Here is a 14,624-nt window from a genome sequence, read left to right as displayed (position 1 = left end):
AGTCTTAGCAACTGCTGCATGAGCAGTTGGAAATTCCACAACATTATAGCAATGGTAAAGATGGATATACTGGTGCTAATGTTTGGCATCACCATTCTGGCTGTTTATTAGGCAATGTTGGAGGCTGTTATCTGAACCACCAGAGGGCACTGCAGTACAAGAGCACAGCTTTACTTGCATATACTCTACTAAGATCAAATGGGACACAGTAAAATGGTCAAATGTAGGCAGATTGTTAATTCTCAGTATTGATAAGTGTGAACAGAGAAATAAATGAAATCAAATGGTGGAATCAGAAGTTTGGGAGGAACGACACTTTAATTATGAATAATTCTATTTTTTTAATATAACACACCCCACTTATATAGTTCTATGTCTTGGTTCTCTAAAAGGAAGGGAAGGAAAGAAACAGCTTCTACCTCTTGGCATACAAGTTGAGAATGGCAGGTGCTATATTTTATCATTCATTCTCATTTCATTATATTTCTATACTGCCCCATAGCTGAAGCTCTCTAGGCAGTTCAAAAAAATGAAAAATCATTAAAATACATTATACTAAGTAGAAAAGCATAAAAACATATAAACAAATAGCACACAGAGGCAATATAGCTAAACACAATTTTTAAACAATCGGCCAAGGACAATCTAAGATCTACTAAATGATTCCATATGCTACCAAATGCCTGAGAAGAGGGCAGTAACCTGGCACTGAAAAGACAACAATGTTGGCTTCATTGGGGAGATCATTCCAGAATTATGGGGCCACCACTGAGAAGGCTGTCTCCCTTGATGATGCTGTCCAAGCCTCCCTTGGGGGAAGCAACCGAGGGAGGGCCTTAGATGCTGAATAAAGTGTATGAGGCAGCTCGTGCTGGGAGAGGCACTCCATCAGGTATTGTGGTCCGGAGCCATATAAGGCATTATAGGTCAAAAGCAGCACTTTGAATCAGGCTCAGAAACATACGGGCAGCCAGTGCAAGTGGGCCAGAATCAATGTTACATGCTTGGTCCTTCTTGTCCATTTTATCAGTCTGGCTTAGGGGAAAAAAACCTAAGGGTGCAAGGGTGGGGGTGTCTCAGGATTGCAGCATGCAGGGAGGGTCAACCCTTCCCATCCCTGCATGGGTTTCGAGTCGGTCCACAGAGGAGAGGCTGGTGGGCTAGATGGAAAGGCCTTACTATAGTGTTTGTTTCTACCTCCCCCTATTCCCTGTTGCCTCCTTTTTTCCCTCTGCAGAGGACATACCAGCAGTTCTTAAGAGATTATGCCACATAGGGAGGGACGTCTTGCATGCATGTACCCACTGCAAGTTCTAGAGTTTTCCATACAAGGACTCGCCTTCAGTTCTAGAGGAAGGCCTAGGGCAATAGCTCAGTTGAGGATGGTATTTTTGTCCCAATGCTACTTCTGATTGGCTACAGCAAATCTTACAAAATCTGAACACTCCATCTAATTCCTCAGAAATAAATTTGCACAACAACCCTCCAGCATGATCTAGAGTGTAAATCTACAATTTAGCTTCCATGTTTCCCTTACAGTAATGGGCTTGCAGCCCAAGGTAGATACCCATGGAACCTAGTAATGTGTAGTGTTCCAACCCCTTCCCTTCACACTTGGGCCCGGGTTGTGGAACTTCCACCCCAAGGATATATTCCTGGTGCCAACTTTTTAAAAGTTAAAAATGCAGTAAATAAAACATTTTAAAACTTGTTACATTTTAGGTATAAAGTTAATTGTATTTTCCTGAACTTCTAACCAGATGACATGTTAATTTTTGTTATTCTTGTATCTGAGTTATGTGGTTCATGATTGGTTATATTTTTATTTGTCATTTTGTCTGATGTGTTTTTATTCTGCCATTTTAAAATATTAGTTCTGGATTTTTTAAATTTGAATTTATTAAAAACCAGGGATGCTGAAAGTATTTCTAATTGGTACATGGCCTTGAACATTTGTTTAGCAAGAAAGTAACTCATTCAATAACAGCAGAAAGTACTTCTTCCCACCTCATAGGCTTTGTGGTTTTTCTTACATCAGATGCTAATAGGACACCCAAACTCTACAAACAAAGGATGTGTATCTTGATGATTAAGTGCCTGTTCAGAAAAGCTTCCATTAATAGCACCCAGCATCTGTCAGTGCACTAACTCAGCGGTCCCCAACCTTTTTGGCACCAGGGACCAATTTTTCCACAGACCGGGAGGCGGGGATGGGACCGGGCCACAGCAGGGGTGTGGGAACCCGTCTTACCTTGGGTCCCGGGGGGGGAGGCAATCTGCCCCCCCCCCCAGAATCCTCGCTGGCCCTGGCCGGCTCCGCTCCATGGCGAGTCTGCAGAGCTGCCGGCTGGCTCCGGCCGCTGGCGGACTTCCAGCCGCAGGGACACAAATGGCGTCTGCATAGCGGATGCCATTTGTGTCCCTGTTCTTTGCAGTAATAGGTTATGTTACGTAGCCTATTACTTGAAGAACAGGGATGCAAATGGCGTCCGCGCGGATGCCATTTGCGTCACAGTGACCAGAGCCAGCCGGCAGCTCTGCGGACTCGCAGTGGAGCGGAGCCGGCCAGGATTCGGGGGGGGGGCGCGGATCACCTCCCCCCCCATGGACCCAAGGTAAGGGGGCTTCCCACACCCCTGCTGTGGCCCAGTCCCTAACAGGCCATGGACCGGTACTGGTCCGTGGCCTGAGAGTTGGGGACCCCTGCACTAACTACAGCAGAGACCAACAGAACCATCATGTCAATTTCAGGAAGATGACCTTTTGCTCTGCACATGCCTGAGGAAAGCACTTTGTTTGAATCTGCATAACTGCACGCATTCTGGCTGGGGCAAGGCAGCTGGTCCTAGCATTAACTTGTGTAATTAGTTGTGTAAATGAGGATTCCGGTTACCGTGATGCTTTGTGCATATTTCCATTCCCTCAGTGGACTGAAACAGTATATTCACTTGACTTGAACAGATCAGAGGTAGTGGACTTTCAAACCAGAATAACTTACTCATTCAGTCTGTAAGGCCAAATGCAAACTGCCCCAATCGTGTAGAAAGAGTGGCTGAGGTCTGATTTTAAAACAAGGAGTGCCAAACTTTCTTCTCCCCTCCGCCCACCCAACTGCAGCTTAACTCCCCTGAGCTTCTTCCAAGCTCTTTAGCTCTGCCACATCTGTCTCTCTTCCTCCCCAGCTGGAAAAGCAGCCAGGGGGATTGACTGAGCAAGAAAAGGCTAGACAGGAAAGGGTAAAGCAGCTCCCCTCTTCTGATTTCAGCCCTCCCACCCCTGTTCATTAAGCAAAACCACAGTGAAACACTAACATCTGTGTAACATCTCATTTGGTCCCCTCACTGCCTGTTCATGCAGGGTTGTTTTCATGCACATCTAAAAGAAAGCAACCAGTATCCTAAGCAGCAATCAGAGGGAGGTTGTTACATAATAATAAAGATGACATCTGAGTAATAGATGAAAATAGAGCCACAAGAACAAAGTGTTTGAATTTTACGTTTGAAGTTTTTATTAATGAACATTCATCCATTAGAAGTGCAATCTCCTTATCCTGCACTCACCTAGGTATTTCAGGATTTAAGGAAATCCTAAATGCTGTTACACCAACATGGGAATACACTTTGTGGGTGGGTGGCTGCCATATGATTTTATAGTGTGTTGAGTGAAAAACAGTTCTTGAATACAACTGCTTTCTTGACAATTATAAGGAATATAGGGGCCACAACCCTTGATGTGTTGCATTCAGAAGGTCCCAAGTTCACTTCCTGGCATCTCCGTAGTGCTGGCAAAGACTCCAGCCTGGAATCATGGATGTCTGTTGCCAGTCAGTGTAAACCAGCCTTCCTGAACCATTTGTCATATTGGCTGGGGATGATGGGAGTTGTGATCCAACGCATCTGGACGGCACCAGGCTGAAGAAGGCTGGTGTAGACAATACTGAGCTGGATGGACTAAAGGCCTGACCTAGCATAAGTCAGCTTCCTGTGTTCCTATAGATTTCAATTGGTTTAGCATTGCCTGAGTCTGCATGGGAATAGGTCTAAAATGCTGAAATTCAATGCACACCTATTTGGGAGTAAATTCCAACAATTCAGTGGTTCTCCTAATGAAACACATATACTATAGGATTAGGCTCCACCTTTCACCAGATACAATGACAGTCACTGATGGCAGTTTTCTAGTGTTTATAGCTTTTAAGTTCGTGCCAAAATATTGGTTTCCATATGTCTTGCTTAGTTTTTAGTTATATTAAAACTGTATGACCCAGAGCCTATGAAAGAATCAATTTAAAAATAAATGAGGTAAGCAACAGTCCCTGCTCTTCCCTGGATTGTATTCAACAGGGTTCCCTTACAATTTTGTTCCCTGAAGCGTATCAAAAATGGTTTGTTGAAATTTGCAAGGAGTTTAAACTTGATATTCCTGTTTCCCAACCCAGAGGCTAGACAGTTTGTTTATGGGAAGTGGGTGGTACAGGTGTAATAAAGCTAGATCAGTTCTATACTATAATTAGCAACTAGGTAAATGTAGGGAACGTACCACACTCTATAAGTAAGGCCTGGTGTATACCAAAGAAATATGTTGTCAGGGTAACGTTTATATAACAGACCCCTTTTGGCTGGGTGTAGTAACAGATGGGATAATCTTAGATAAACTGAAGCTCAGTCCACACAAGATTCTTTTGGTGGATGATTTGTCTGCCCAGGTTATCAGGTCTTCACCTTGTGCTGGATGGGGTTGCATTCTCCCTGAAGGACCATGTTTGCAGTCTGGGAGTGCTCATTTGATCCGTCTTTGTCACTGGAGGCCAAGGTTGTCTCTGCAATATGAAGGGCCTTCCACTTTAGGGTACTGTACAGAAATAGCCTGGCCTCAGTGATCCATGGCCTAGTAAACTCCAGATTAGCCCGCTGCAATGCATTATACAAGGGCCTGGCTTTGAAGACAATCCAAAAATTCCCATTATCCCAAAACACATCTGTGAAGCTGATAACAGGGATTAGGCATTATGATTGAATGGTGCTTGTGCATTGCCAACTGCACTGGCTCTGTTATTTTCTGGGTTCAATGCTGGATTTGACCTTTGATGCCCTCCACAGGACGGGATCAGGGTACCTGAAGGACCACCTGGGATCTTCAACAGACTTCCTTCTTCAGATGCCCCTACCAGCAGGTGGCTAGAGGGGAAAGGGCCTACTTGGTGGTGATACAACTGTGGAATGCTTTCACCAGAGGCTCACCTGGTACTTACCTTGATGTGATTTTGGCACCAGGCAAAATCGTGTTTATTTTTCCAAGCTTTTTTAATACTTAATCATTGCTGCTTTGTGCTGGGTTTGTTTTTGCTAACTATCACTCTAACTTTTTGAACAGCGGGATATAATCCCTTTAACAAACCATTTATTGCTCATTCTACTTGTTGGTGGGCATGTAAGAAGAGGCACCTTCCTTTCCAACTACTGAGGACCCTACCAAAATACTGTAAACACCTACCACCACTGCTTTTTGTTTACAAACCTCAGAAAGGAAGAACAGAGATTTAAACCAGTATTAAGTATCCACTATTAAGCAACCCTGGCTATGGTTTTCTTTTGCTACTTCCCAGCAGCCGCTAAAGTATTTTACCTTATATTGGATAGTGACCCCCAATAAAGTAGCATATGGCTTGCTGGAGCAAAGACACAGACTCAGCTATAATGGTGGTTTTCTTAAGAGATAGGGTTAATGGCACTGATGCAGGAATACTAAAAGCAGAAAGCACTCAGCTTATTTAGAGTCAAACTAAGCAAGATGGTTAGTATGGCCTAGAACACCACCCTATTCTAGTAACGCAACCTTACAGATTTAGGACTTTCCGTAGAAAACTTTCAAAGCAGGTCTCACAGCTGCAAAACCTACACATCCCCATGCACAGCTTGGGGGCTGGGTAGGAGTGGCAGGAACAGCCCAAAACACTTTGCTGCTGAGCAGTGGTACATTGTGACGCGTGGGCACTCGTCATGATAGTGCCCACAGCCATGCTCCCAAGGGAAATGCAAACACACAGCATTGTTGATCCAGGTCAACAAACCAGTTCTAGGAGTTTTCATCTGCCATGAGCAGGTCTTTTGTAAAGCTAATGGATCTTAATCACCTAATCAAGACCAAGTCACCCAAAGATACTTTATATTCCAACAACAAGCAATATATTGTTGCTGGGAAAATTCATTTCCCCCCAGCTACTGTGAGGATTGCAGCAAAGCTCAAGGGGAATAGGAAATTGGGGGGGGGGGAAGGCAAGCCTAAGTGTCATCGTCCCCCCTCCCCATACAGAACTCGAACTGGCCTAGCAGTTCAATCTTATTTCAACACTGGCACTGGGACAGCATCCTCCATCGCACCTGTGGGCAGCAGGGCAGCTTAAAGGTGCAGGCCAGGCCAGGCCAGGCAGCACACACAGCTCTGTCCTCCCAACACCTCACTGCTGCTCCCTGCCTCCCACCCACCCCCACTGCATCCACCACCTAAGGTGGCTGCCATGAGACCCCACTGGACATGCAGCAGGGGACAGGCTCCCAAATGAAGGCACTTTGCTTGAGCAAATATGTCCTCTTAATGTGGGAATGTTCAATGTCTGGACACTCTGTATTTGCAAAGAAAATAGCAGGAGGTTGAAACAACTTCAGCCTCCTTCCCCCAAACCACTTCCCTTTTATACCCAGCAGCGGCAGGTAGTGCACAGATGCTAACCGTGGGCCGGCAGGGGGAAGGGAACAGTCTTAACTGAGCAGGAAGTGAGCACAGCCAGCATGAGGAGCTCCACAGTTCCACCCTTCTCCCGCAGCCACTTCAAAGGCACAGATTTATTTGATTACATTAATATTCCTCCTTTCTCCCATTGCGGGACTCAAGGAGGAAACACGGGATTCCCAGGCACTGAACCGACCCAGACCTGCTTAGCTTTAGCAAAGTACCTGCTGTGTGGGCCTTCAGACGTGCCCTGGGACCATGGTCTGAGGCTGAGCCCACCCTCCAAAGTGTCCATGGGGGGACCCCTCCCCTCAGTAACGTAATTGTTGGATAGGGGGATTAGTCCAAGAGAAAGCTGTCTGAGACATCACCACCCCCGTGATCAATTTGTTGCAGAGGAACGGGATAAAGGGATACAACAGCCTTCCCCAACTTGGTGCTTCCCCAGCATTCCTGACTATTGGCCATGCTGACTTTGGCTGATGGCAGTCAAAGTCCAAAACATCTGGAATCCACCAGGCTGGGGAAGGCTGGTCTAAAATTAGTTATTTGTCCGCCTTCTTCTCTCCCATTCCCCCCAACCACCTACAATTCCTTGTGGATTTCCATCTGTTTACATTCTTTAACCACGCTCCTTCCAGGGTGCAAAGCAAACTAAGTTGGTATTCCAGTTGTTACCCGGCAGGAGGCTGGGATGGTCCAAAACAACAGTAAAGAATGGAGGGAAGTAACTGCTCCACTGGACAATCACTTTTACAGACAGAAGATAAAGTCATGCACACGTCTGATATAACCTGCAAGCTGCCATTAGACATGAATTTCAATGGACACAAAGTGGTTACTCTGAGTAGGCCAAGGCCTTGGCATCTCTATGGTGAAAGCATTGAAAAAAGGGGGGAAACAAGGTTAGTTTTATAGCAGAAATACCTACAAGGATTGTGTTCGAATTCTACCTCATTTTAGATTGCCCAGGAAACACTAATATCCTTAAATTAAGAATCCATAGAGAGGTGCTAGGTTATTTTTCAACAGGCATGCAATTTACCTCTGGCCTACACAGAGGAAATCTACTGGGTTCCATATTCAATTCAGGTTATAAATCAAATCTGGTTAATACAATATATCTTTTTAAAAAAAAAATAACAGTCCTAACTTGCAGCAATGTTGCAGGTCTGCATCAGAGAATTACAATTACATTATTTTCATCCACAATGTTGTTGTAACTTTCTTCTAAGAAAACTAAGCAGTGTACTAATCACAAACCCTGTGCAGCTTGCTGTGTGTGTTCACAACAAATACTATTAGTTATCCAGATCAATTCTAAGCTACAAAAAGCCGATACAAAATAAAGGTGACTGAAAATCAGCACAGCACTGAATTTGTGAAGTATTCCTGACATTCCCATCTCATTAGAAAAGAGCACAATCCTCTGGAAGGGCTAAACAAACAAACACACACACACACACACACACGTCTACCTATGCCAGCTTTGAATTCACAGGAGAAGGGAGAAAAGTCCAGTCTACTAGATCCTGTGATAGCTTTTCTTCCAAGATCAATGAAAGCAGCACACAGAAGGCAGACAGAGATGCCTCCCCCCCAACCCCTCCTCCCCACCCCCCAGTTTACACTGGCACAAAGAGCTAGACCTCAGATGTTCGAGAGTGCCATATTATATAAAACCTGTCGGGATCCGAGTCTCAAGGGCTGCATTGGCTCAAATGGGAGAGGAGGGGCATGCAACACACATCCTGAATTCTCAGAATTTCTCGTTTTCTGCCTGAATTCTTAGAATTGCCCATTTCTTTAAAAACAAAAATAAAAAGTTTCCATCTAGCTGTCAAATATACACAAAAAAACTTAAGGCAATATGTGCTAAAGCAAATATACAAGCTAAGCATGAAGCCCTTTTTCTCTTTTCAAATACCACATTTTTTAGGCAATTAGAAGATTTTAAATGGCTGGTTCAAGATTATTTCCAGAATATAAATAAATGCAGCTGTAGTTTGGGATACACATCCTTCGTGTAAGTGTTAGCACAGAGGGTTTTTTTTTTTTTATCTTCGCAACAAACTTGTGAGTTAAATCTAAATAAAGAGTCCAATTTTACCCAGCCTATCTTAAGGAGCGCCTCAGCAACACCAGACAGGCCGCTTAACAAGATCAGCCTCGGATGGCCTTCTCTCTGTCCCATCAGCCAGGACAGCTAGACTGGTGGGGACGAGGGAGAGGGCCTTTTCTGTGGTGGCCCCCACTCTGTGGAATTCCCTCCCTAGGGAACTCCGCCATGCCCCCTCTTTAATGAGCTTCTGCCGTGCATTAAAAATGTGGTTGTTCAGGCAGGCATTTGGGGTGGGTTAGGGTATTTTAGAAAATGTTTTTATTGTAAAATTTTATTGTTTTAAACTGTTTTATTATATGCTGTACATCGCCCAGAGTGGCTGGGTGACCAGCCAGATGGGCGATTAATAAATTTAATAAATAAATAAAGGCTATCTAGAGAGTTCAAAGTTCAGCAGGTACTGTCAAGGCCAGAAATATTGGAACAAGGATAACTGTTTTGGCAGTTGGCCTCTGTACACCACCAGTCACATTGAAGTTGAAAGGAAACGCACCCAGATGGGAGCGAAGTCAGGACTGTCAGCTCTAATTCAAGGGGATTGACAAAAGTGGAGCACTAACCATTCCAGAAGTACAGCCAGTGGCATACACACACACCCATCATTGGTGGCTCATAAGTAATGGAACAAACCAACATCATTTCAAATTTAAGGATTGCCTTTAATACCTGGATGAAAATCCTTTGCTGTCAATGACTGCCTGAAGTCTGGAACCCATGGACATGACCAAACACTGAGTTTCCTCCCTCAAGATGCTTTGCCAGGCCTCCACTGCAGCTGCCTTCAGCTGCTGCTTGTTTGTGGGTCTTTCTGCCTTCAGTCTTGTCTTCAGTAAGTGAAAAGCATGCTCTATCGGGTTGAGATCAGGTGACTGACTTGGCCATTGAAGAACATCCCACTTCTTTGCCTTGAAAAACTCTTGGGTAGCTTTTGCTGTATGTTTTGGGTTATTATCCATCTGCAATATGAAGTGGCGTCCTATCAGTTTGGTGGCATTTGGCTGAATCTGAGCAGAAAGTATAGCCCTATACACTTCAGAATTCATCGTGCTGCTTTTATCAGCAGTCGGATCATCAATAAACACCAGTGACCCAGTTCATTGGCAGCCATACATGCCCATGCCATAACACTGCCTCTACCATGTTTGACAGATGATGTGGGATGCTTTGGATCATGAGCTGTTCCTTTCCTTCTCTATGCTTTTCTCCTCCCATCATTCTGTACAAGTTATTCTTGGTTTCATCAGTCCAAAGAATCTTATTCCTGAACTGGGCAGGCTTTTTTAGGTGTTTGCTGGCAAAGGCTAATCTGGCCTGTCTGTTCTTGAGCTTTACCAGTGGTTTGCACCTTGTTGTGAAGCCTCTGTATTTACATTCATAAAGCCGTCTCTTGACTGTAGATGTTGACAATGACATGCCTACCTCCGCAACAGCATTCTTGACCTGGCTAGATGTTGTGAAAGGGTTCCTCTTCACCATGAGCAAAATTCTGCGGTCATCCACTTTAGTTGTCTTCCATGGTCTTCCAGGCCTTTTGCTGTTGCTGAGCTTGCCAGTTCATTCCTTCTTTTTCAGGATGTTCCAAACTGTTGTATTGGCCACTCCCAAAGTTTCTGCTATCTCTCTGATGGGTTGATTTTGTTTCCTCAGCCTAATGATGGCCTCCTTCACTCGCATGGACACCTCTTTGGGCCTCATGTTGGGAGTTCCAATGAACAGCTACCAAATGCAAGTGTAACACTCAGAACCACCTCCAGGCCTTTTATCTGCTTGATTGGTCATGGGGTACCCAGGAAACAGGCCACACCTGGCCATGCAGCTGCTTGTCAGCCATTCGTTCCATTACTTATGAGCCACCAATGATGGGGGGGGGAGTGTATGCCACTGGCTGTCCTTTCTGAATGGTTAGTGCCCCACTTTTGTCAACCCCCTTGAATTACAGCTGAAAGTCCAAACTTCGCTCCCATCTGGGTGTGTTTCCTTTCAACTTCAATGTGGTGGTGTACAGAGGCCAACTGCCAAAACAGTTATCCTTGTTCCAATATTTCTGGCCCTGACTGTATATGAACTCAGGCTGGTCTAGTATATGTGTAAACTCTGCACCAGAGTTTCTTAAAAAAAAAAAAAAAGATTTCCCTTTTAAGTTTACTAGATCGTGCCCTTAGAAATACGATAGGGTTCCCCCACTTAGGCTACACACACACACACACACACACACCTATTTCCTCCCTGTTCACTTCCTACATATACAGCCTGTGTCATTAACACACTGCCCAGCCCCTATGTATCTCTATACTTCTGTACCACCTCACTGCTTCCTCCACCTTTTCCCCATTCTCCTAAATCCTTCCCTGGCCCACTCATTTTCAGCCTGCAAGCCCAGATTTCCATTTCAGCAATCTCAGAGGGGTCACAACCCACACTCCGAGAAACCCTTAACGATGACTGTTTATAGTCCTATTACTAATACCACACAATATGTAAAATGGTGCTGTTTTCATGCTACTGTTCAACATCCCCAAGAGGAGCCAGTTCAACACTGCCAAAGTCTGTTCCATTTTAGTATAACAAAATAAAATTACCTAAGTGTTAGAGCATATGAGTTGCATCTAGAAGGACCTAGGTTGAATTCCTGTATCACCACTGAAATCAGTATTCTTCACTGCAAGGCCAAAGGGCCACTGGTGACCCCCAGCCACCTCTTTCCTTCTCTCATTCACTCTCTCACTGTCTTTTTGCAGTTGCAATGGACTTCTAACCTTGTCTTGTTGCTTGCCTTAGCAGCGGGCTGGCTGCTGTGATTTGGGCTACCAGAAGAGGTTTGGGGGCTGATCAGCTGTAATGTGGTGGGTGAGAAGAATAGAGCAATCAGCCAATTTGCTGAGTTGGTGGTGGAGCCCAACAATCAAAAAGCAATGTGGCTTCTTGGAGTAGTGCACTGTACATATGCTGGAGGGGAAATTGAATGCGCAGGTCAGTGAGAGAGGGGGCCCACGAAATGAACCCACGCTCAGAGATGTTGTAGCACAGCGAGTAGAGACAAGAAAAAGATCCATCCCAATCCAAGGACCAAAGTGAGCCCGTCAGAATTTGATTGCCTGTGACTTGGGGACTGACTGATGAGGAAGAGGAGAGGCCTGAAAAGGTCTCCCTCCAAGTCTGGCACACTGCAGCACCATTTGACCAGGGCGGGGTGTGGGGGAGAGGAGAGGCTCCCTGTAGCCCAGGAAAGGCTCTCAAGTAGCCTCAATGGCAGTGCCTGGAGCCAAAGTGGCACTTGCTTGAAAAATAATGAAGACCGGTGACTTAAACCCTTTCCTCCTCTGCTTCAATCCTGATGAAAGTCACTCATCTGGCAGCGCTATTTATATTGGGAGGAACTCCCCCCTTCTGGAGCCAATAGCAACTTCAGAGGAACAACTGTCATCAGAACTACAGCAGGGAGAGGAAAGGGGTAAACTCTTTCTCCCTTCCTGCTGCAATCCCAACTGCCCCCAGATGCTGCTACTTGCTTGTTTTTTTTAGCATTTATCATCACTTTTAATTTGGCCTTCAGTATAAGGCAACTTCATGTGCACATGCTGCCCAATTCATTCAGCATACTTTTCAGGAACAAAAGGAAAACAATCTCAGTAAAGTTGATATGTTTTTGCAGTATTCTGCTGTCCTTCTTTGGTTATGAAAAACATTTCTGCTTAAGTGAGAAAACATGTGAACAGTCTCAGCAATCCTCTGGTGCCTGCCATAATCTGCAGAAAATCTCAAGTACCAGGATGCATATACTGCATAAACTTTTCAGTTAGTCTAAAAATGCTTGTATTTAATTATGCATCTGATTTGCATAACCTCTTTTCCAAGGACTAGAAGGCAGCATACATAAAGCACTTCTGTTCCATTCATAAAATAACCCTATCTGAACGCCAGTTGAATAAGATCCTTTGTTAAAGCCCAGTGCGTTTCACAAGCTGAACCTATGCATTCAGAATTAAGCATCATGGAGTTCAGTGTAGCTTACTCCCAGGTAAGTATGCATAGGATTGTAGTCATGCCACAAAAAAAGTTTATAGAGAGTGCAATCCTATGCATACCTAAGTTCAATGGGACTTACTCCTAGGCAAGTGCATATAGGATTGCAGCCTTAGGGTTGGATCCAACGCTCACTTCCACATCCTCTCCTGCCCCCTGCAGCCCCCACCCCAATCCTGCTAAATCTAGAAGTATCAAGAACCGGATCTGCCAGCTGCTATTACCCTAGAGTAAGCTCTTTGTCCTCTGTATTCCAGTAGTACGTTTAATTCTTGCAGAGGCAGGAAGCTAAAGTAAATTCTGTTGTTAGAATTATGTCAATTAAAAGCCTTCATAATCCCATGACTTGCCTAATATAGTCTGGTTGCAAAAAGATCCTGTCAATACTATAATACCATTTGTTCTATAATTAAATTTGAGAGACAGCAACGTTCTGCTTAAAACTTCCTCTGTGTTTCTATACAGGCTTGCCACCCTCTGGAAATCCTCCTTTGGTGACACTCCAATAATCTTTTCAGCAGCTAATTGGAGAAGTTTCTTAAAAAGTCAAACCAAGGATCATGAAAAACTAATGCAGCAACAGTAGAGAAAGTTTAAAGATGTAGTTTGTATCTAAAAAGTTATTAATAAACAAAAACGGATGAGCTCACATTCCACAAATGCTAAAGGACAATTTTGTCTCAGAATACATGGCAGAGTTTTTTTCTGGATGAATCAGAAGGGATGATGGAAAAGTAAAAAAATCTAAAACCAGATCATATTAAATGCAATCTTTTCCAGATTTGTTCCCATTGTGTGGGTCCAGGGTTATATATCTTTATTTTAGTAGTCAAAAGTTATTTTTGCATTTAAAAAAAAACCAAACCCATGCTGTTAGCATTTCAGACAAATGCAGTTCTGAAAGAGCAAACAGTTCTCAGTCACACTACTACATAAAATACATTAAAAATCCTTTGAACACCCTATAGTGCCCACAATAATTCTAGTTACTAGTAGACCCCAACAAGTAGGTAGTTCCTCAGGAATATTTATAGAGCTTTTGTCCACAGGAAGGCAAAATTATGTTTTAAAATTAGAGTTATTTAGGTGTAACCTCATTGTCACCACATTACAGCTACTTGAAATTAACTGTAGTTAATCTCCTTCTCGTAATGGCATACTTAAGTAGAAAGTTTAAGATGTGTATATCCCATAAGGAATTCCTTTATGTACTTTCATATGTTTAATGCAATTTATTTTCAGAAAAATGCATTCTCACTCATAAAAAGCAACGGTAGCCATGTTGGTCCATAAGAAAACACTACAGAATGCAGTTGGGGAAAAAAAGCTGTATTTGGACAAAACTGGATGAAAATGTTACAGAATAGTGTGCAAGCATTTGAGTTTTGTTTTTGCTCTCTTTTTGTACCATCCAGCCTGATGAAGCATTCTAGAGAACTCAAAAGTTTGCACACTATTTTGAGACATTTCGTTGATCCTAATACAGTTATTTCCCAACTGTGGATTCTCACTAATGTAAAACTGTGATGTTCAGCCCATTCCTGTGCAATTTACTAAGTGGCATGTTCCAGAATTCAGTGGTACTTACTTCCAAGGAATTATGTATAGGTTTGGGGCCATAATTTGAATACCTAGCAGTACATGATTTAGAGAAAGTGTATCACTTTAACTAGCTAGTGCTAGGAAGAATACATGCATGGAGGTTATGTGTTCTAAAGAGCTATGGTTATTAATTATGGTCCTTAACCCA

This window comes from Heloderma suspectum, chromosome 7 (genome assembly GCF_057233095.1).
Source record: "Heloderma suspectum isolate Gila_16-S chromosome 7, 16-S_ref, whole genome shotgun sequence".
Taxonomy (NCBI): Eukaryota; Metazoa; Chordata; class Lepidosauria; order Squamata; family Helodermatidae; genus Heloderma; species Heloderma suspectum.
Note: the sequence above shows the minus strand (reverse complement) of the source record.